Here is a 25,419-nt window from a genome sequence, read left to right on the forward strand (position 1 = left end):
CTACAATTTCTTATGTTCATGTTTTCTAAATTTTCCTGTTATACATCTGTGTGAAGTAATGCAATTTGGAATTTGGAATAGGACAGAATTAAGTGAAACATTAGGACCATCTAGCTTCCTGTTATTTCTTTAAGAATAACAAGGTATTTACTTCAGAAACATGGCAAGTCAGAATATACCAGACTCCCATTTGAACTTTTAGCTCTGTGGAAAACCCTTGGCAGAATTTTGATGGAACTGAAAGGGGGGCTACAGGAAAGACAAACAAATGTGGAGGGAGCTTTTGCCAGGTTTAAATAGTTGAGGCTTAGTTGATTGGTTGTGAGTTGTTCTTCCTTTTGAATTTCCTTATGGTGGATCCATTAATGTTATATATTGAAACTAATAATGCTACTTATAGTTAGTATAGCGAAAATGTTATTTTTTAACATAATATATCATTTGTTATATGACTTATTTGTTTTAACAAGAATTGCAACACTGCATTCCTGCTAAAAACTGTAAAACACAGCAGCAGCTTTTAAAATTATTAAATGAAAGCAATTGAAAAAGTAAATGAAAATGTGACTGAAAAGAAAGCTATTAGTCTAAAGAGATCAGGAAAGGTAGTAGATGAAAACTTTGTATTTCTGTCATTAAAAAAAGTAAAACTGTTTTAAGAAATTTTAGAACCTGGTGATTTTAGATAAGATTCAGAGAAATAATTACACAGGAAACATTTAATGTATCAAAGCAGTGCAATGCAAACTACCTCAACCCAGCTTAAAGCCTTACAAAGTTAAAACTATAGCCAAATAGACACTAATGTACTATGCTCTCTTTGGGATGTGTGGTAGATGCAATATTGTGAATCACCTTTAACTCCAATCACATTACTACTGTATCAAGTGTCATCAATCGAGGGAACACACTGATCACAGAAGAAATTTTGGGGGACCAACATGGTTGTCCCTTTTAATCTTTTTCCAAGTCCAAACAGCTTAAACAGGCTCTTGATGGCAGAATAATAACAAAATGTTAAGTAATAAAATAAAGCAATCAGCCAGGTTCAAAGCTCTGTAGTCTGGTCCATACGTGGACAGGAGCTTCTTTCTGCAATCTGCTCTCTTCAAAATGACAGGACACTTGCTGGGAGTGCCTCGGTTTTATACCGGTGGGACCAGAAGGGAGTCAGTGGCCCTCTGTGATCTGTGAGAGAAAAAGGAGACAATACCATTAGCAACAGCACCCACTCATGTCCTGGAGTAGTAGTGCTTACCTCAAATGAGCCCGGAAGGGAAACCTCAGACGAACTTGTGTGACACAAGGTAAACAAAGAGTTTGTTAAAAAAATTAAATAAATCAGTGCCTGTTTGTGTATTTATTGAGGAAACTACTGTGTCTTTAATGTATTACATTAGCTAAATAGGCATGCACATAACAGACATCTTTAGCTGCAACTAAGGCATGATATTGAATAATGCTTAGTCATTCCTATAAATACCTAGATTTTTACATTTTTTGTGAATCGTTGCTGATAAGAAGGGTTGTAGGTACTCATTTCTATTTTATTTTATTATTATTATTTTTTTAATTTTATTGACTTTATTGAAATCACACATTATTCCATGCAAACTGATCAATTTTACAAGAATAGAATTGAGAACAAATCAACCCCCACCCCTGAGAAAAACAGCATGGGTAGCAGAATAAAACTTAAACCTAGCAAAAATAAGTAAATAGATAATTTAATAAGTGAATATAGATGAATAGGAAAAGAAAAAGAAAAAAAGGAATAGGGAGAAAATCTGCTTCCTCAGTGCTTTTAAAGCTTATTCTAAAATGTTATTGATTAGATCCTGCCAGGTTTTGAAAAATTTCTGTACAGATCCTCTAAGTGAGAATTAGATTTTTTCCAATTTCAAATAGTATATAACATCAGTTACCCTTTGACTTAAAAGGAGAGAGTTAGGATTCTTCCAGTTGAGCAAGATAAATCTGCGTGCCAGTAGTGTAGTAAAGGCAATTACAGTTTGTTTGTCTTTCTCCACTTTAAGCCCATCTGGGAGTACACCAAACACAGCTGTTAATGGGTTAGGAGAGATTGTGACACCAAGGCTGTCTGAAAGGCATTTAAAAATTTTGGTCCGGAATGATGTTAATTTGGTGCAGGCCCAAAACATGTGACCCAGTGAGGCTGGAACTTGATTGCAGCGTTTGCAGGTTGGATCTTGCCCTGGAAAAATTTTGGACAATTTTAAGCATATAATTTTGAGTTGAATAATTGTATGCTTTGTGCATATGGAGCTCGAATGAATTCTCTGCATTGCTACCTTCCACACCTTTTCTGATATGTTGAGGGAGAGATCCTTTTCCCATTGTCATCTTGGATCTTTGCAAGGAAGGGACTGCAAAATAATTTTATATATTGCAGAAATGCTGTCTGAGTCCTCCAAACGAGCAATATTTTGTCCAGCATGGAGGAAGGTGCGAGATGAGGGAAATCGGAAAGGTTCTGTTTGACAAAGTTTCTAATCTGAAGATAGTGAAAGAAATGTGTTACTGGAAAGTAAAATTTAGAATATAATTGCTCGCAGAATGCAAAGACATTGTCTATGTACAGATCTCTAAGTGATTTAATCCCAAATGTTTTCCAGACATTAAAAACTGCATATGTTTGTGAGGGTTGAAAAAGGTGGTTCTTGCGCAGAGGTGCCACCGATAAAAGATTCTCTATCTTAAAATGCTTCCTACACTGGTTCCATATTCTGAGTGGGTGAAGCACTATTGGCTTATTAGTATATTGGCAATGATTTGCATTTATTGGGGTGCAAAGCAAGGAATATAAAGAGAGACTACAGGATTTTATTTCTATTGCAGACCAAGCCTATGTTCATCTATTTGTGTCAATGTCCAGGTTTTTATATGCTGTATGTTTGCTGCCCAGTAGTAAAATTGAAAGTTAGGTAGGGCCATGCCACTGTCTGCCTTTGGCCTTTGTAGGGTCACTCTTTGGATACATGGGTGTTTTGAATTCCAAATAAATGTGGTTATGGTTGCATCTAATTTCTTAAAGAATGATTTTTTGATGTATATTGGAATATTTTGAAATAAAAAGAGAAGCTTATTCATCTTAACAATGTTAACTCATCCAGCTAAAGTGAGATGAAGGGTTGACCATCTATGTAAGTCTTGCTTATTTTTTCCATGCAGACAGCAAAATTTTGTTGATAAAGAGCTTTATGTCTACTTGTGATGTTTACCCCTAGATATTTAAACTGATCTGCGATGATAAAAGGGAAGGTGTCCAATTTAATATTGTGTGCTTGAGAATTCACTGGAAAGAGCACACGTTTAGTCAAATTAATTCTGAGACCAGAAATCTTTTGAAATTCTGTTAGTGCAGTTTGGACATCAGGCACAGTATTTTGTGGGTCTGATGTATACAATACCATATCATCTGCATATAGAGAAATTTTCTGTTCTAGTCGTTCTCTGATACTACCCTTTATCTCATAAGCATTTCGACAATTAACTGCCAGTGGCTCAATGGCAATTGCAAAAAGTAGTGGTGACAAGGGTCATCCTTGTCTGGTACCACGTTCTAGTTTAAAGTAGTCTGAATTAATATTGTTAATACAAACTAAAGGTTCTGGATTGGTATACAGTAGTTTAATCCATGCACAAATGTTCGGGCAAAACCCACATTTCTCCAATGTGGTGAAAAGGTAATTCCATTCAATCATATCAAATGCTTTTTCTGCAACCAATGATAATAAAATCTCTGGGATGTTTGACTTTGCGGGTGAGTATATTCCTGCAGAGACCTCTGAGAATATATTTGTCTCTAGAAAAAAACTGGTTTGTTTTGATATAAATTCTGTAAAGTTCTCGTCTGCTAATAAAAGTGAGTTAAGACACCATCTGCGAGATGAGTATGTGGGGCATAATGATTTTAGCTCTCAGTCAGAAATGAGGGCATGGTAAGAAATAACAATAGCATCGCACTTGCAGGATTTAATCATAGGCAAGAAATGGTTATCTACAAAAAATAATCAATTCTTGAGTAGTAATGATGCACTGGTGAGTTGTAGGAATATGTTCTTGAATTTGGGTTTAATAATCTCCACGGGTCTGATAAGTTGTAGTCAGTTAAAAATTGTATAATTGTCTTTGCAGTGTTAGATGTCATTGCCCCTGTGACAGGAGACCTATCTAGGTCTGGATTTAAAACACAATTAAAATCCCCAGCCATTTTAATTCTATGAGTGTTCACATTGGGAATGGATGCAAATACATTTTGGATGAATTCCCTATCATCCATATTGGGTGCATAAACATTTATCAAACTCACTTTACAAAATAAATAAATTACCCATAACAATCATGTATCTCTCTTCAGGATCAGATACAACATCTGATACTACAAATGAGACTGTTCTATGTATTAGAATTCCCACACCTCTAGTTTTTTTTTTGTAAAGCTGGAATGGAACATTTGATCAGTCCAGTCTTTTTGCAGCCGGAACTGATCCTTGATTAATAAGTGGGTTTCCTGTAAAAATACTGTTTTAGCATTTAGACTTGTTAGCAGAGAGAGTACTTTCTTTCGTTTTAATTCGTGGTTCAGGCCTTTAACATTCCAGCTCACAAAATTAACTGTCCCGTCTTGGAGACATCGATTCTGAAGTTTTCATGTCATTTTGTAGTCTTAACCAACGTGAGACAGCGTTGATCTTAATTTCTAATTTTCCTAGGGGTTATTGCCATGCAGTCCATTGTTACGTTAGTAATTATAATTGTAAGGATTAAAAGGATAGATTAGAGATAGCTTGCTGTCTTTCTTCCCTTCCCTATTACACCCACCCAACCCCTTTGTCATCCCACGTGAGGCTGAACCCCACTTCACAAGGTTCCAGTCCTCTGACATACCTAGAAACAGAGCACGTCCAAAACAAAACAAGCCCCCAGCGGTGGTGTATGTGAATTAAAATTGATATATCTATTGCCAATACAGTCTAAATACTATAAGCATAACAAAAAAAAAAAAAAACACAAAAAAAGAAAAGAAAATCTTCAACATTCTTGAAATGTTAAGATTGTAAACCCACAGAATGGTGTTAAATAATGGTCCTGGATAAGCGTAATAAACCCTAGTGCAATAATAACAACAATAATAACCAAAGGATATGATCTTTAACAGTCTCCTTTAGAATAATAAGAAAGAAAAAAAAAGGGTTACTAACTTAATTTCTGTCACGCGTACATACATAAACTTGTAAAACTGTAATTAAAACAAAAACAGATAGTGACCGAGAAGGGAAAAGGATGTATAATTATGGTACCAGTTGTCATTGCAAGCGGATCAGACAGCCGGTGATATCTTCTTTACGATACCATGACAGGGTATGACTTACTGTCGTATTTCAGGAAAGTGTTGGGATCAGCTTTTTTAACTCTTTATCTGCTTCCTCCATACTGGTATATACGTAATGTTTGCCTTGAATCTCCACTTTCAGTTTGGCAGGATACAAGAGGCTGTATCTGATATCGGCTTTTCATAAGCGCTGTTTAATATTATAAAAAGAGGCGCGCTTAGCAGCTGTTGTGGGTGAGAAATCAGGGAAAATACGAATGAGGTTATTTTCAAATATAATTTCTTGTTTCTGTCTGAGAAGTGACATTACATTTAATTTAAATTGTAACTTATCAAAGCGCACAATAAAAGTCCTAGGTATAGAGTTGTTCAATCTCTGTATGCAATAAGCTGCAGCTATCTCGGTGTCTGATTTAAAATCCTCTCCAAATATTTTGGAGAATAGTTCAGCTACGAATTTCACTGGGTTTGGACTTTCGCAATTCTCAGGTAGACCTTCAATTCTATTATTATTCCTTCTGTATCCATCTTCCAGAGCAGCAAGTCTGTCTCTGAGTTTTTTGCATTCGGAATTGACAGCTGTTGCTTTTCCATCAGAGGTGGATGCTAGATTTTCATATGTTTCAGTTTGAGTCATGAATGTCTGCTTAACATCCTCCAGCTGATCGGCAAGTGTGCTCAGTTTAGACGCATTTTCCTGAATGTGCTCCTCAATTTTTTTCAGCATACATTTAAAAAACCTCTTCAAAGCGATTATATACGTGTTTCTCCAAGTCTTTATTACCCTGCCGCAGGTCTTGCAGCTCCCGCCGCAGCTTCTCACTTGTGTTCTCGTTTATCTTCTTGCTTGTCTTGAGCATACTATTTATTTCTTTCTTTATATTATTCTTTATCTCTTGCTTGAGCTCAGCGATCATCACCTTCAGTTCGGACAGATCATTTCTGCTTTTGTGCACTGTAGACGAAGCGGCGGGCTGTATTACAGCCGATGTTCCCGGCTTGCAAGGAGTAGGTGAAAGCGTGGATTGCAAAGCCTTTTCCAGTTTTAAATGATCTTCTCCAATCGGCGAGCTATCGTGACCTGCATCACTTGCACATTCGCTTCCATTATCACTCTCAACTGCAGACGATGCAGCAGACTGTGGTTCAGAGGAGTCTGGGCTTTCTCCCGTCTGTTCCAGGTCAGTCTCTAACAGGCCATACCTTGAACTTGGACTTGCCAGTCTAGGCTTGGATGTAGCTTTAGTTTTCTTTTCCGTTTCTTTCTGAGCCCCTTTCTTGCCAACCATGTTTATATATGCTTGCATATATTGTAGTAGAACCCTCGGGTTGGATAAATACAGGATACCTCGGGATAATAAGAAATAATAGAAAAAATAACACAGCTGCTAATGGAGCTCAGCTTCAGACGTCCATCTCCCGCAACAGGTAGTGCTTACGTCAAATAAGCCCAGAAGGCAAACCTCAGATGAGCTTGTGTGAGACAAGGTAAACAAAGAGTTTGTTAAAATATTAAATAAATCAGTGCTTGCTTGTGTATTTATTGAGGAAACTACTGTGTCTTTAATGTATTGCATTAGCTAAATAAGCATGCACATAACAGATATCTTTAGCTGTAACTAAGGCATGATATTGAATAATGCTTAGTCATTCCTATAAATATATAGATAATTAATTTTTTTGTGAATCGTTGATGATAAGAAGGGTTATAGGTACTCATTTTTAATGCTATATTACACTTCGGTATATCCTGTCAATCACAGTCCTGGAGGGCCACAGTGGCTGCAAGTTTTTGTTCTAACCCAGTTGCTTAATTAGAAAGAAATTCTTGCCAATAATTTAATTTCATGGCTTATTTTTGCTTTAACTGTGCCATGTCAGGTAATTCTCATATCTTAGATCTTCTTCTTCTTTCTAAGGTTATCATCCAAATGATTTGAAGACTAAAATGGATGTGTAGTTCTCAGTCCTTCACTTTTTTCTGTTCACTTTCCTTCCAAATATTTGATTAAACCCAATAGTGCATGATAAATACACACAGCTGTAAATGGTAAGAAGCTAAATGGAGAAATGCTGGTCTCTTTTGTCATTTGCATGATATTGCTAATTAGGAGCAATTAAAAAATAAGAATACAGCTGCTTAAGAATAAAATAAGCAATAAGAGTTCAAAATCTTAATGAGCGAGACAACTAAAATGAAGCAGAAGTGTTACTTGAGTAATAAGTGCTTCTTATTAAGCAATTGGGTTGGAGCAAAAATCTGCAGCCACTCTGGCCCTCCAGGACAGGGGTTGAGGACCCCTTGCTGTAAACTAAAACTTTTAAATTCCTTTTTCTCAGTGATGTTGAACTAGATTAAGTGGGTTTAGAAATGGATTGATGATTTTTTATATCTATGATTTTTTATGTAGTTGAAGTGGCTATAAATGAGCTAAGTGTTGATATGAGGGTATTTAAAAAAGTAACATAAAGTCTTCTCCCTTTTAACCCAATGTCTGTATGGCCTGTCTAAACAGAAATACAATAGCTGTTGTCATGTGGTCATGTTTTAGGTGTGATTGTCTTCATACGTTACAATTTGATAGAGATCTATGTACTGGTAGTCAAGTCTCATGACTTGTGAATTGTTGTGGTGCCTGTGGGGGAGCTGCTGGAACATCCACATCATAGCCTGGAACACACACCAAGTGACCTCTGTCTCTTTGGTACCTTTAAAAAAATCTTGACAGTAATTTCTTCCGAGTTAGGATGAATGCCTTAACACAAGTTAATGCTCCAAAACTGAGAGCTACAGATGCGCTAACAGACAGAGGATGCACACGGTTGTGTTAAGTTACATTATAATATACACTGGAAATGAATAATAAAGAAGTTGTTAACTAATACTGGTTTAGGGTTCAAATGAACAAATTATTGTGATTTAGAGTAAAGTATGTGTTATAAAGAGTTTTATATTGAATGATTCCCAGATAGGCTTGGCTTCTCCCAATACAATATTGAAACAAGCTTCTTCAGAATATCAGTAATGAATTAAGGATATCAGGTTTATCCTTGTCTTTTTCCTTTACAGAATCTCATCAAGGCTGAGCCTATTTCAGCATGATCAACCATAGGGCAAATGCTAGTTCTGGACTGGCCACTATTCCACTGCAAGGTTATGCTCACTTTTAACACACCCATTTAAAATATTCCCTCAAGCTAACAAACCCTTTCTCTGATCAATTTCTGCCTTGCACCATTTAATTTTTAATGAGCTGGTTCTCCATGAACAAAACTGGATTAAGAAGATAAAGAAAAATAATGGAAATAATAGTACTTCACTCTTGCTTTGCTCTGGATACAAAGGTTTATAAAATTGATGGAGAGATAACCAACCTACTGTAACATGCAGTTTTTTACATTTTGAAAGAACACAAAATACCCTGACAAAACATTTACAGAAATTAGATGAACATGTTGACACAAATAAGCTGGAAAAGAACCCCCAATTTATGTATTTCTTATGGTACAACACTACTGTCCCTCATTATTTTTACATACTACAAATAACAGTTTATCAGGAAAACTCGAATAGCTCGCGTCATTCGGTTGTGTGCATCTTCCATCTTCAGAATTAAAATACTAACCAGAACTCCCAACTTTTATTGTATTTTGTATTTCTCAGTCTTTAAAGAAGTAGCACTTTATTTAATTTTTTACTCTTGCCTTTGAAATACGGAGCTTTGAACTTGCAGTTTAAATATTTTACTGTCTGCATACCATAAACAATTAAAGAAAAGAAAAAAAAGAAACATTAAAAATTCTTTTACAAATGCATAGTATATTGCAACTTCATATACTAAAATGTCCACTACCCTCAAAACCATTCTGTGGTTATATAAAATGAGTCTCTACAGTATGTTTTTCCATTTTGTTAGTTTAATGCAGTTCACTTTTTTCATATAACACATCTTTATCATATTTCCATTAATAAACACACATTTTGTCATTAACACTAGATTAATAAGATTTTTTCCAACTCTATAGGAACCCAGTATAGCAAAGAATAAACAAAGTGCAATGTTGGCGGATGAGAACATAACATCATAAGTTTTATTTTCTGGTTTCAGAATCATCAAGCAGCTGTCTAAAAGGTGATGACTGATCAGTGATTATTTCTCTCACCTTCCAGGGGATTAGAGGTAAGATGAATAATTATGTTTGAGGTTTGGAAGACATTTCTATCTGTCATGCAAATCTGCCTTGACAGGCTGCTTGGAGAATTTGTTGGCATAAAGCAGCGTAGGTGTTCCTTGAGCTGACTAATTACTGCAAATAACATTTTCTCATTTCTTTAGTCCGTTGGCAATGACTTGGAAGAAACAGGACACCAAGTTGGCACATAAAAGTAAAAGAGACAAGGTCAATTTTAAAACTTTAGATTTAAGTATATTAATGTTTGAATTAGATACATTACATACTGTTTATTTAACTGAAGTACTAATTTTACTATGTCCTAGTAAATGTCTGTCTTCTAGTAACCAAGGCTCATTCCCCTTACCAGTAAAATTTAGCAGAAGCAAATAACTATTCACTGTATCATTAGACTGCGGTGGGCTGGTGCCCTTCCTGGGGTTTGTTTCCTGCCTTGTGCCCTGTGTTGGCTGGGATTGGCTGCAGCAGACCCCCCATGACCCTGTAGTTAGGATATAGCGGGTTGGATAATGGATGGATGTATCAGTAGATACTTCAGACCTGCTGTTTTCAACTAGTCAGTATTAAGTAATCTCAGCTCCAAGACTTTACAGTAGGAGGTCGACGTTGTGGGAATTCAGAAGAAGTGAATGTTTATAAACAGCTTAGCAACGTATGGAATAAATTAGCTGCCAAAATTAACACAAAACTCTATTCAAAGCAGTAAACACTCTCAATCAAGTCTGCTCTAGTTGAAAACAGTATGTGGCCTTTACGAAAAACACTGCCTTATTTTGCTCCATTGCATTTAATGCTTAAATATTACAGATGTTGCATGACTTCCCAAAGATGTCAACCTTTTCAGAGAATACAGGCTTTACCTTAAATCAAATAATGAGGCTTTATATGCAATGAAGAAATGCAAAAATTAATTGAAAATTGCCCAGTAGTGCAGTGATTAAATAAATTCTCCAGTCATGAACTGGAAGCTAACATGTTCATAAAGTTCTGTATTTTGCCACCTATAAGACAATAACACAAATTCTGTGATGGAGGCAAATATGTTGATGGATGAACAAGCTAAAATGCATTGAAGCATGTCATGCAATTGAGCCGATGCAAGATGACAGCACCAAACTTCAGTGAGTGGGAGTAAAAACATATTTATATACATGTATATTCCGGTCACAAATGAAGCATCCTGGAAACATTATGCTTATCCTACTCAATCTATTCATTTTCTGAAATCACCCATGCCATTACAGGGGTACAGGGAATGGAAGAATTCTGGCAATGCATGGAAAATTTTCAAAAAAGAAAAGAATGGTTTTGGTTCAGAAGATGAGAGAAAAATCAGAAAGTTGACTAACAATATGTTTTAGACCTAAACATAAATAAAAAGAACCTACACTATTCAAAAAACTTTTAAAAGTGGGAAAACACCCACTACACACCATGACATGCATTATACAGTGGAACCTCGGTTTACGAGTAACTTGGTTTACGAGTGTTTTGAAAACGAGCAAAATTTTTTAATAAATTTTGACTTGATAAACAAGCGATGTCTTGCAATACGAGTAGTATGGATACACTTTGTCTGCTGAGCGTCATGTGATCACAACTGAGCCGATGGTTCTTCTCTCTCTCTCTCTCCTTATCTCTTTCGCTCGAGTGCAGCGCATCTCTCTCTCTCCTTATCTCTCTCACTCACGTGCATCTCTTCTTATCTTGCTTGCTCGCTCACATGTCTCTCTCTCTTCTCTTGAGGGCAATCATCTCCTATTCTCCGTCTGAGTCTGTGTGCCTCACTCATATAGTCAACATCCGTACGAGCGTATACTGTTTACTACAGCATTGTGACTGTGTGTGTGCGCGCACGCACATGTGTGCTGTGAAGTGCGAGTCCCCATCCTGCGCCCCAGAACACAAAGCTGAGTCTCAATACTTTAACAACACCAGCTTTATTCAGCTTGAAACAGCAACAGCGCTGTTATTTATTGTAGCGGGATGTTTATAATGTTCCTTGTATCACCCATCAACGGCAGGCGCTTATACCATGTCTGCAATCTTTTTGGATGCGCTTATATGGCGAACTGCTACAGCGCTGGGAGACTGCGATTGCTTTGGGGCACTCTTCCGCATGTCGTCCCGTTGGATGGAATCCCACATGAGTTTAGAAACTCACTCACACCAGCCATGATTCTTTTTAAAGGTAAAGTGCAGGTTAATTTGTTTTACGTATTTTTACTTTATATTTTGTATTAATCATTTTTATATAAATAGTTTTGGGTTGTGGAACGAATCATCTGAGTTTCCATTATTTCTTATGGGGAAATTCACTTTGATATACGAGTGCTTTGGACTGCGAGCATGATTCTGGAACGAACTATGCTCTCAAACCGAGGTTCCACTGTATATCATCCCTAATCCTGAACAATTAAAAACAATGCAATATTATTTTATATAATCATGTCAAGGTGATGTCACAAATCGCAACTTCTGGGAAGCAGTGACAGCATTGGAATCCATTACTATACCCAGTCAAATCCCTGGGATGAGTTACAGTTACCAATCAAAGATACTTGCCTGTCTTAGGGATGTGCAAGAAAAAGCAAATATAAAGACAGGGGCCAGGAGGGCACCTTTAAACACTCACATAAAAAGGGAAACCTTTGGATGTAGGAGTATAGAAAAGTAAATCCAGGTGGGTGGCAGTTTTAACTACTATGTTACATGTCTATAACATTTCTATCTCTCTTTAATGAAGCAGTGCCATTAGTGGTACATACAACCAATCTATCTATTATCTTATCTCTTTTTTTTTTGACTTATTTTATTTTCTTACTGTGTCTTATTTTTCTTTATTATGTAAAGCACTTTGAGTTACTGTTTGTATGAAAATGTGCTATATAAATAAATGTTGTTGTTGCAAGTTCAGAGCTGATAGCAATACTCTGTTTTAATATTTCAAGATGTTGGTTTGATTAATCTATTAGCAGTGCATTTCTGGTCCTTGGCCTTTCCTGTTTCCTTTTAGTTTCAGATAAAATGCTGGTCTGCTTCGTAATTTCTTGTTGGAAACCTTATAGACAGAGAAAGTTGTCATTGTTATGTATTAACACGTTTATGTGCTTTTTTGATATTTTTCATGGTATTTCATTCATTTTTGTTTATTATTGGTTAATTGTGCACATTCTCTTTAAGCTTAATCATAAGTACAGTATGGTTCTTATTCTTTGTGGGTGGAGCCCAAGGAGGTAGAACCACCCTGACATTACCACTACTGAGCCCTTCTTCTGGCTATTTAAGTCAGCTGAGAAGGCTCAAGAGAAGAAGATCAAGTGTTCATTTATTGTGAAGTATTCGTGAGTATTGCTGTTTTTGTTGGAATTTCTGGGTTTGTGACTTTCTTGCTTCTTGTAGATTTCTGGATGGTGTCTTTGGATTTGCTTGCTGTAGGATTACCTTATAAGTATCTCCTTTTGTCTTGTTTAGCTCTGTTATTATTTCCTGTATTTTTCATATTCATAAACATACCTTGTCTCACTTTTTGTTCACAAGCATTTTGATATATCTGTGCATATTTTTGTGTTTCTTAGCCAGTTCGCCTTTTTTGTGGCCTGCTCCAATTGAATCCAGAAGGTAACATTTGGGGCCTGGCTGACTTTAGGTGAGCTTCATCTAGGCAGGTTAGTCAAATGAGTTTCTGAAAACTCCATTTCATAACAGTCATATTATACTATGGTATGGGAAAAATAAACAAAAAACAACCCAAACATTTGTGGACAAAGTAAATTATGCGAAAATCTAAAATATCACTTCTTGGATACTTTGACAACTATTGCTTTTTCTGGTTAACTTATAAGTGCCACAAAATTGGAATAAACAATCATTTGAACTATAAATTGTTTCAAAAAAACAAAACAAAAGATCATGTGAGGATTATACACACATAAGTTCAGAAAGTTTGAACATAAGCACCTCTAAAATGAATTTAATACTAACAATATGCTGTTATAAAAAGTACCCTTTATATCAAAATAAATACTGAGAAGATGAAACTGAGCAATGAAACCAAGATTCTTTACTTTTTCCAAACAATGATGCTATGACATTTGCTTCCAGGAGACTTCTTTGATGATTTTATCAATGTACTTGGAATAACAAAAAAAAAACCTCTTTAGATGTAGATGTAATGGTAGATTACACAGATGATAGGTCTGCTCTGCTTTACAAAACACTCAGCATGACTATGGCATAATGGATAATAAATCACTTTAGAAAGCTGTTATGGCAGACTATTGGAAAAGGCTCTAGATAATGCTGAAAAAACAAACTCCAGTATGTTAATTATTAAATCACTTAGCTCAGTTGGTTAGAGCTTAGCTTTGAAAATGCCAGTTATGACAGTGGTGTGGTTTCTTTTTCTTAGCTACACAAACACAGAAGGTTGGATCAGTTTAACCAAAGATTGATTTTGTGAAGTATAATATTATTTTGTTTTCTTTTGACCATGGTTTGATATATTTCACTTTCCGCATGCTGACCTAGTGGGTGCCAGGACAATAATCTCATCTTTAATGTCAGCAAAACCTAGGAGCTGGTCAAACCGCACTTGCAGGGGAAGCAATTGAAAGAGTGAGTAGCTTTAAATGAAGCATCAAGTAAAAAGGCTACTATCCTTCAGTAGCTACGTCGAGCTTCTGACATATCAACACCATGGAAAATCTGGTTCAGAAACAGGTGACCCACAAGTGCTGTGTTTGAAACAAGAATGAACAAACTAACCAGTGTACAAACTTGGTTCACATCTACCTCAAGAGAGGTAATTGGCCAAAGGCCATAAGGAGTTGAGGTGTTGGATCTGAATGCTCATGCAAATAGCATGATTCAACGTTTTTAGTTTAGTGTGTCTGCGCACAATTGTTCTTAAACATTTTCTTCAAGAACTTATGATTTTAAAATTGAAATACAAAGTAAATAAAGACATGTAAGCAATATCTGGAATCTAGCAATGTTTAAAAGTTATGCATGCTTTTGAAAAACACATGTACAAAATAAACCAATGGTGTTTTCCCAATGAAAATATAATTGTTTTATATATTCTAAAAATCCAATTAGTAATACGGCCAACAAAGTTTAAAATGTGTTTACCCTTTTTAGAAATATTTCTAAATATTGTGCATAACATTTACAAAATTTTTGTGAGGATAAATATTAATAGAAGAAGCATTCTCGGGGTCCACACTACAGATAAGTGCTTACATGTCTACCCAACATGCACCATGTTGGTCGGACTTGTATCAACAATAAACAAGGATGAATTCATGCTGAATATACCCATCTGTCTGAGGCCATGAACATAATTTTAAGGTCTTGGGAAAGCAAAGCCATGCCTGGTAGCATCAGACTCAACTCGAGAAACAGCCTTGATTGCAAGTATCACTCCATCGCAGGGCATCCAGGAAAACACAAACTCATTAATAAAACGGTCAGTTTAGTATTACCAATGAATATAAAAACTTAGGATGTTAAAGGAAATCAGCATAAATGGGAACAAAAATCCCACAACAACATGTGGACAACATTAAAGGACCGTGACTAAACTAGCATTGTCCTGTGCAGCTGTTTCTGCAACTCTGTGTGCCATCCAACTGAACACAATTATTAGCACGTATACATCACAAAAACACTTTGGAAACATAGTTGGCCCATAGAAATATCCTGAATTGTGACAGAAGTATAATTTGGGCAGAAAATCACACCAATCAGACAAATAAAAATTTTCCAGAAGTCCATTTGTTTATTTTTGCTATATTTATCGTAACATACATGTATGATGTATTAAAATAAGAAAACTAAAATATCAGTAAGCAAGCACATTATTCATGTTGGATGTTATCTGTGATATCACTGTAATGCAGACTGCACAATATCTAAAAATAATGAACTATCAATTACATCTTCTATTGATTCTTCCAGCTCTTCCACCCAGCTGTCTTTTATTGCATTAGCCTTCTGATGCTATCTTATCAATAATGCTGAAAAAATTAACAATAAGGCATACAAGCACACAGGAGCCAAATGACTGAAGGCCAGCATGATACTACTGGTCTTACTAATAAGGACGTAGGCTTTATGCACCACTTAGCAATTATTTCTGGAATACTTTTCTACGTACATTTCTGACATACTACAAGCACTTTTGTGGTAAATAATGCAACGTGGCATTGCAGCAGGGAATCAATTTTCCATGACAGCCACTGCACGACAACAAATTGAAGGAGAAAGAGAGAGAAAATCAGGCGATAGTTTAAAGTTATGCAGTTCATTACAGATACCACTAGTTTTTGCAGTAACATTTTGCTTCTTATATAAGTATTAACACAATATTATAGTATTCTGGAAGAACATTTACTTTAACGCAGCTTTATTTGACCAAAAATGTAATGCAAAAAAAACTTTGTTACATTCATCTTCTTTTTTACTATCCAAACATGTGATACCAAACAAAACACAATCTATATTTAGTTTCAAACAGCAGTTCATTCCAATTCCTACATAATAGTGTTGCCAAGATCAATACAGATAATCCAGCGTAGATAATCTGCAGTTGAGAGGTAAATTAATGTCTTCATAATGAAAGGCCACTGAGGGAAACGTGTAACCTTAGATTTCCATAAAACGCCTCAAAGCACAAAACAGAGGGGGAACAAGAAGAAAGAAAAACAAACAAGCAAGCTGCTGACCATCTGTAGAAAAAGGCCAGAATTACTGAGAAAAGACAATAATGTTGGATGAGGACAAGCATAAAAAAAAACCTTTTCAGCATTTATTGAAATTTTTAAATTTCAGTTTTTATATTTTTAATAATTTATAGTAAATCAGAATGAATACAAATATGTCCTTATCTGTGTTAACTTTGGTAGTATTGTTATGTAGAATAGCCACACTTATAGCATCTATGCTAAAAATCCATCCATCCATCCATTACCCAACCTGCTATATCCTAACTACAGGGTCACAGGGGTCTGCTGGAGTCAATCCCAGCCAACACAGGGCGCAAGGCAGGAAACAAACTCGGGCATGGCGCCAGCCCACTGCAGTAAGCTAAAAATATTTTTGTATACATTTTAGAACACTTAAAACACAAGGATAGAGATTTTGTAAATAGTCTGTCCTGTTGTATTTATATTGTGGTGTTTTGTTACCAGCAACTTTGATATTTAATAATGCAACAATGCTGTTTCAAATTTTGAATGCATATTTTATGTCCCAAATTCAATCTTATAATACAGAATTACAGTGAAGTACCAACTAATCTTAAAATTTCACACCCATTTAATCCAAAATTAATGTCAGCAGTGAAGTGAGTTTGGCACGTATTATGGCAACAGTAGATGTAAATCAGAAACAAACCATAGACCCCATCACAGGCCGCAGTCCAACTTACACAGGGTAAGGTCAGAGATGTCAGTTAACCAAACACACATATGTTTAGGATGTTGAGGCATAGTGCTGCACATTAGGTGTCCATGGCAGTGTGCAGGTTTTAGAATAAAACCAGTGTGACACAGGATCTGTGAGTGTGGGCAAGGCTAATGAGCTGGACTTGTGCTGGGGGTTTAGGATCGAGGCAAGCTGACTGCTTGATCAGTAGTATAATAGAGTAGACAGAGACAGAGGTTAAAGGAAAAGAAATGATCAGAAAATTCAGAGAAATAGGATCATGGCCCTAGCCATTGCTGCTACAGAGACAAGGCAGGCAGTCAGGAATTGTGACCTGAGCAGGTACGGTTACTCCTGTTGAATGCCCAAGGAGTTGGAGCAATCAATCGTTGCGAGTGGCTGAAGGATGGTGGCAGAAGAAAAAAGCAGGGCTTGCGTTGTGCCCTCAGATGTTGAGGGGTTCCAACAGGGAAACTAGCTGTATTTAAAGGGTTGACTACGCCTGTCAGAGGACATCTCCTCCTGTTGAGGTGCCCGTAAAGGGTGAGATTAAGAGGCGTTGATTTTTAAAGAAAGCACAGAGGCTCAGTGGTGATTTTAAAGAACAGTTTCTGTGTTTTTTTACCTTCGATTTTATCCTATTTATGGACTGAGATTTCATCCTTCACCATGACACTGGATTTTATTATGGATTATTTGATTTTGGATCGCTTTTGGTAATAAAAAGTACTAAGCACTTGATGCATCAACCCTTACTGTATTATGTTTCTTCATGGCTCAGTTCATCTCGGTTTGTGTTTATAGATGTCCCTGGTTCAATAGAGTGTGCCAGGTGTGGGCAACCTAGGCATCATAAGAGGAAAACCAGAGCACCTCAAAAAACTCATACAGACATGAGAAGAGAATGAAAGACCAGGCAAAAATTCTTCCCCAGACTCCTCAATCTGTGAAGTAACTGTGATAAGCATTGTACTGTGAGTACCAGGAGTTCTACCAGTAAATTACTTTATTCTCTACTTTAATGCCTTTTTATTTTCAGTATAATAATTACATGTTCAGGCCTAAATCATAAGACTATGACATCTTCTGCTTCCTTTTAAAAATATCATTCCATTTGATCAAATTTTTGTTTTCCATTACAATCTCACAGGACGTCAGAGAATATAATGGCTACATCGAATACAAGAAATGAACCAACCCTACTTTCAGCCTACAATGTTTTTGCTCCTGCTTTTGTCCAGTTTATTAAACACTAGCAAAATACCCGCGCTTCGCAGCGGTGAAGTACTGCCTTAAAATTTTTATTAAGAAGAAAAGTAAACCTTTTTAAACTGAGGGAAAATATACCAATAATTATTTGTTAAAGATCTCTTTGTATACCACGTTGTCAGTTTGGCCCTCCGGTTGTAATATGACCAAGCTGTACGCTGAGCTTACTCTTTAGCATGTAACGTACAGTTGGCCATGTGAAAAACAATCTTGCCTCAAATCTCACAGCTTGGATTGCTGCTGTCATAATCGGTTTGAGTTTCTTGGTTTGTTTTAATTACGATAGTATTTGCAGGACTTGTGTTGAAGTGACAGTCGGCATCTGTGAAGCGTTGTAAGCATACAACTGGTTTCATCAATAACTTCGCATCCAGCTTTTGAGAGTTTAAACATTCATAAACATCAAAGTGTCCACTACTGAAATTATCACCTGTGAATCTAAGATGTTTAAGAGGCATTGGCGGTTGTCCAAAGGTATAAAATATTTGGCCATTTCGGTACACTTGAAAGCGACAACCGAACAATCCACCGGCAGCCATCAACTCACATACAGAACCATAGGTGAAGGGCTTAAGCATTTCACTCTTATAGTGCTCCTGTGAAGTATAATTATCTTCTTCAGTCAACACCTTGAACCTGTCCCAGTCATTCAATACATAAGACACAATGTTCCTCCGGATATCAAGAGTGAGCCTGATATGGCAGTGCAATATGTAACACAGAGAATGGAAAAGGAAGGTGCCATCTCCGGGCAAGGAAACCACTCGGTAAGTGACAGTTCTTTGATCGATGTTGATCACCTCGATAGACATGTTAATGGGGGTATGGTTGGAACGATAAAGGAAATGGGTACCTGAACAATGTAAAGTAAGTCTAAAATACCTATACAATAACTATAATCTTAATAAACGAACAATAAAACAGCGGAGAAGCTGTGGACTAAATAAAAAGGCTGCAGTTATCAGCAGGGAGATGTGAATCCAGTGGCGAAGCAAGGAAGGGAATGAAGAGACCGGAGCGACGGACTGCCTTACATAGGAAGGCAGCCAACAACGTGAGAGGCGTGGGGATGGTGGACCCAACGCCGCCTCACATGGCAACCGAGCTGCAGGCTATGGACGTATATATGTACATAAGTAGGATTCAGTTAGCGTTGGGAACTCGCGTACCAAATTTCTTGACGATGGGCCCATAAGTAACAAAGACGGCGGAGAAGTAGTGTGTTAAAGAAGTAATGAAAAAAAAAAGGAAACATTTTGAAAATAATGTAACATGATTGTCAATGTAATTGTTTTGTCACTGTTATGAGTGTTGCTGTCATCTATACTAATAAAAGGCAAAGCCCTCACTGACTGACTGACTGACTGACTCACTGACACATCACTAATTCTCCAACTTCCCGTGTAGGTAGAAGGCTGAAATTTGGCAGGCTTATTCCTTACAGCTTACTTACAAAAGTTAAGCAGGTTTCATTTCGAAATTCTACACGTAACGTTCATAATGGTCGACAATGTCCGCCATGTTGAACTTTCTTATTTATGGCCCCATCTTCACAAAATTTGGTAGGCTGCTTCCCTGTGCTAACCGAAACCGATGTATGTACTTATTTTGATGGTATGACGCCACTGTCGGCCGCCATATTAAAGTTTCTAACGTCACTAATTTTCCAACTTCCCGTGTAGGTAGAAGGCTGAAATTTGGTACTTATTTCGGTGGTATGATGCCACTGTCGGCCGCCATATTGAACTTTTCAACAGTCTTTGTTACTTATGGGCCCATCTTCAAGAAATTTGGTATGCAGGTTCCCAACGCATACATATATACGTCCATAGCCTGCAGCTCGGTCACCGTGTGAGGCGGCGTTGGGTCCCCCATCCCAACACCTCCCACGTTGTTGGCTGCCTTCCTATATAAGGCCGTCCATCACTCCAGTCTCTATATTCCCTTCCTTGCTTCGCCACGGGATTCACGTCTCCCTGCTGGTAACTACAGCCTTTTTATTTAATCCACGGCTTCTCCGCTGTTTTATTGTTCATTTATTACGATTACAGTTATTATGTAGGTATTTTAGACTTACTGTACATTGTTCAGATACCCATTTACTTTATCATTCCAACCATACCCGTATTAACATGTCTATCAAGGTGATCACCATCGATCAAACAACTGTCACTTACCGAGTGGTTTCCATGCTCGGAGATAGCACCTTCCTTTTCCATTCTCTTTGTTATATATTGCACGGCCATATCAGGCTCACTCTTGATATCCGGAGGAACATTGTGTCTTATGTATTGAATGACTGGGACAGGTTCAAGGTGTGGACTGATGGTACAGGAGATAATTATACTACACAGGAGCACTAGAAGAGTGAAATGCTAAAGGCCTTCACCTATGCATCTGCATGTGAGTTAATGGCTGCTGCTGAATTGTTCGGTTATCGCTTTCAAGTGTACCGAAATGGACAAATATTTTACACCTTTCGACAACCGCCAATGCCTCTTAAACATCTTAGATTCACAGGTGACGATTTCAGTAGTGGACACTTTGATGTTTATGAATGTTTAAACTCTCAAAAGCTGGATGTGAAGTTATCGATAAAACTGGTTGTATACTTACAATGCTTGACAGATGCTGAATGTCACTTCAACACAAGTCCTACAAATACTGTCGTAATTGAAACAAACCATGAAGCTGTGAGATTTGAGACAAGAATACTGTTCACATTGCCAACTGTACGTAGCATGCTTAAGAGTAAGCTCAGCACACAGCTTGGTCATATTACAACCGGTGGGCCGAACTCAAAATGTGGTATACAAAGAGATCCTTAAAAAATAATTATTGGTATAGTTTCCCTCAGTTTAAAAAGGTTTAATTTTCTTCTTAATAAAACTTTTATGGCAGTACTTCGCTGCTATGAAGCGCGGGTATTTTGCTAGTATATATATATATATACACATATTGTCACACACTTGTCGACGGTATCGAATACGGGACGCATAGTCATTAATGGTTACAAAGTCAATGCCTTATTTGATTCCGGCAGCAACCTTTCCATTGTTGATTGCCGTTATGTCTTACCGCAACAAAGAATTAAAGAAAAGACCAGTATTAAATGTATTCACGGAGACACCCGGATGTACAATACCGCCCTGTGTTTCGTAAGTCAGGGAGGATCGCTAAAAAGAATTCCCATGGCGGTTCACCCCAATCCTCCCTTTTCAGTAATTCTAGGGCGGGACTGGTCGGAAAATAAAAGCGGTAAACTATTGACTACTTCCGATAAAAACTTAGGCCTTATAGAGGCCTAGTTATAGAGGAGGATAACTCGTCTCAAGCTGTCTCCATTATCTCTACACAGCCGGCGGAGAGAGATACGGAAGCCCACGAGGGGAACGGGGAGAATCCTGTACCGTCGCAGGCAAATTCATCATCAACCTGCGTCTCGATGAGTTGGGAGGAATCCCCTCCCCTTGAGGTTAGACCGGATCCTCTCTCCGACATTCACTTTCAGTTTAGACAAACACCGGCTTCTTTTAAAAGGGAGCAGTGGAATGATGACTCCCTAAAATTTGCAAAAAATGCAGTAGTCCTTGTCAACGGCCAACACACACACCAGCCCATGCCACAAGGACCTCACTTTGTAATAGAAAATGATCTATTATATCGGGTCGCCGAATATGGGGCGGAAGTTCGGAAACTGTTGTTAATCCCACGAACCTACCGGTGGCAGGTTTGTGAATTAGCTCACGCCCACCTCCTTGGAGGCCATTTAGGCTCCGAAAAAACTTTAGAGCGGATCAAGCTCAGATTTTATTGGCCGGGAATTAACAAGGAGGTTCGCCGTTTTTGTATTTCTTGTCCAGAATGTCAATGGCAAATTCCTAGGAGGGACCGGGCTCCTCTCGTTCCCCTTCCCTTAGTTGATTGGGGTCGATATTGTAGGACCCTTAGAGCCCTCAGCCCGAGGACATAAATATATATTATTCCTCGTGGATTATGCGACCCGATATCCGGAAGCCATTCCCTTGAGCTTAGCTACATCTAAAGCAATCGCACGGGAACTAGTGGGAGTATTTGCGCGTCGGTATTCCTAAAGAAGTCCTACCAGACCAAGCAGCATCTTTTACCTCGGAGACGTTCAGAGAAACTGCCAAGTTACTGAAAATAAAGCACTTAAAGACCCGGTGTATCATCCTCAAACCGACGGTCTAGTGGAGAGGTTTAATCAGACTCTCAAGCAGATGCTTCGCAAGGTGGTCAGCGGGGATGGGAGGAATTGGGATCAACTCCTCCCCCCCGTTCTCTTTGCCTATCGGGCAGTCCCACAAGCCTCTTTGCAGGTTCTCTCCTATTGAATTGTTATACGGACGACAACCCCGGGGTATATTGGATATTTTAAAAGAAGGTTGGGAAGGAGAGGCTCTTCCCTCTACAAATATTTTGGAATATGTCGCAGTTACACGATAGATTTGGGAAAATGCGACCTATTTTAAAAAGTCATATGGAATAGGCACAAGCAGCACAGTTCCGTTATTATAACCGTGGCACGACACCCTGAGAATTCCATCCGGGGGATCATGTCATGGTATTAGTTCCCACCTCCCATTCTAAATTGCTCGCCCATTGGCAAGGCCCTTATGAAATTAAGGAGAGAAAAGGATTAGTCGACTATTTGGTGAAACAACCCAATCGTAGACCAAGTGAGCGGGTTTATCATGTGAACTTGCTGAAGCCGTAGAAGGAAAGGGAACCAGATCCCTCATCCGCTCTGCCTTGCTCATTCTTTGCTCACATAGACAGCCTTAATTTCGGCGAGGAATTAACTTATAGACAAAGACGGGAGCTGAAATCAGCTATCCTGTCCGTCTCAGACGTGGTGAGTGAAAAACCCAGAAGGACCTCTCTGATTGCGCATGACATAGTGACTGAACCAGGGGTTATAGTCCAAGAGCGCCCCTATAGATTTCCTGAGGCAAAGAAAGCAGAAGTGGAGCTGGAAATCAAGCGGATGCTGGAACTAGGAGTGAATGAGGAAAGTTATAGTCCATGGTCCTGCCCAATTGTCTTGGTTAGTAAGCCTGACAGCAGTTGGAGGTTTTGCCATGACGTCCGTCGGCTTAACCAGGTCTCCCTGTTCGATGCTTATCCCATGCCTCGCGTGGATGACCTCCTCAAGAGGCTTGGACAAGCTGAATTTTTTACCATGCTTGACATGACAAAGGGGTACTGGCAGATTCCTTTAACGGACAAAGGTCAAGACCGCGTTTAGCACTCCTAGCGGACACTGACAGTATCGTGTTCTTCCATTCAGGTTACACTGGGCTCCTGCGACTTTCCAGCGTTTGGTGGATAAAGTGCTCCAACCCCATAATGCGTATAGTGCTGCCTATCTGGATTACGTTGTCATCTATTCCAGTACATGGAAGGAACACGTACAGCAGGTCACTGCGGTATTGTGGACACTAGGAGAAGCCAGGCTTCGTATTAATCTCAAGAAATGTTTCTTTGGATTAAAAGAGGCTAAATATTTGGGCTATCTGGTGGGTCAGGGTACCATGAAACCACAGTGTTCAAAAATAGATGCCATTGTAAAATGGTCTCGTCCGTGAACCAAGAGGCAAGTCCAAGCCTTTCTCGGGTTGGCCGGGTACTACCGCCGGTTTGTACCTCGGTTTTCAGAGAGAGCGGCGCCCTTGACTGATCTTACAAAGAAGAGGGCTCCTAATCATGTGGTATGGACTGACAAGGTGGACACAGCATTTATTGACTTAAAACAGGCTCTTACGTCAGCACCAATATTAAAAGCTCCTAATTTTTCTCTCCCTTTTATTCTCCAGACGGACTCTTCGGACACAGGCCTGGGTGCCGTGCTGAGTCAAAGCGTCGATGGTGTTGAACACCCCGTCATGTACCTAAGCCGGAAACTGTTGGATCGGGAGACCAGGTATGCAGCGTTGGAAAGGGAAGCCCTTGCGATCAAATGGGCGATTACGCAGTTGAGGTACTGCCCATGACCATTCGGTGCAGGACGCCCAACCCGATGGGTCTGGGCTGAGGGGTGGGGCCTTGTCATACACGTGCGAGTAGGAGGCAGCTAAAGGGCCTGAGTTAGTGTAATGAAACATCTGACCGGTGGGTGGCGGAGTGCGCTGACTGTCTTTCTCAGTTCCCTACAGACCTTTCCCTGATACCACAAACCCTTTTGCAGCTTTGAAAAACAATATATGGGTGGCTGCCCCAAACCTTTATGATGTCTTTGGTGTATTATTATTACAATATATATATATATATATATATATATATATATATATATATATACACACACACACACATATAAACATATACATACATATCTAAATATATACATATACACATATATATATATATATATACACATATATATATATATATATATATATATATATATATATATATACATACATGCACACATACATCCACATATATACATATATACATATTGTGATGGATGTCCCGACAGCATGGACGTGCCCCGAGTTCCAGCAGGGCCTCATGGACTTTGTAGTTTTTATACACAGCCCTGCTGGATACCTTGGGGACCACAAGGAGTCGCTGTGGCGAGGCTCGTAGACTCATATGCCCTATAACCTGGAAGTGCGTCCTGGTCACGTGTGAGCGGGAGGAATGGCGTACTTCCAGGTTGAAAGAAAGACTTTACCCTGACCCGGAAGTGGTAAGGACTTGTGGACTGTGGGGCAGGAACACCTCCGGGTCATGGGGTATTAAAGGACACTGGGAAAGCCCAGACACAGAGCTGAGTTGGGAGGCAGGGTGGCTAAGCGTCTGGGAATTTGGAGGATTGGTTTATTGTTTATTGTGTATTTCTTTATTTAGTATTGTGAAGAGGAGCGTGCTTTGTGCACTTTATTATTATAATAAATCCTATAATTGGACTTTTATCTGGTGTCTGACGTGGTGTCTTAGGGTACAAGGGTGTGAGGAAGCCCTAATCTGTCACAATATATATACACATATCTACACACTTACATATATATACATATACACACACATATAAACATATATACATATACATATACATATATATATATACATATATATATATACATATCTACATATATACACACATACATATATATATATATATATATATATATATATATATATATATATAT

At 38.2% G+C, this 25,419-nt stretch overlaps 1 long non-coding RNA gene across 1 annotated transcript in view; it reads right to left on the minus strand.

Moving 5' to 3' along the window:
• Positions 1 to 923: 923 nt before the first annotated feature.
• LOC120530566 overlaps positions 924 to 25,419 on the minus strand; it is a 68,644-nt gene continuing 44,148 nt past the window's right edge. The window contains exon 2 of the long non-coding RNA XR_005633992.1: positions 924 to 1,188. This is a non-coding gene — a long non-coding RNA (uncharacterized LOC120530566). The remainder of the gene's footprint in view (positions 1,189 to 25,419) is intronic.

The sequence above is a fragment of the Polypterus senegalus genome, chromosome 6 (genome assembly GCF_016835505.1).
Source record: "Polypterus senegalus isolate Bchr_013 chromosome 6, ASM1683550v1, whole genome shotgun sequence".
Taxonomy (NCBI): domain Eukaryota; kingdom Metazoa; phylum Chordata; class Cladistia; order Polypteriformes; family Polypteridae; genus Polypterus; species Polypterus senegalus.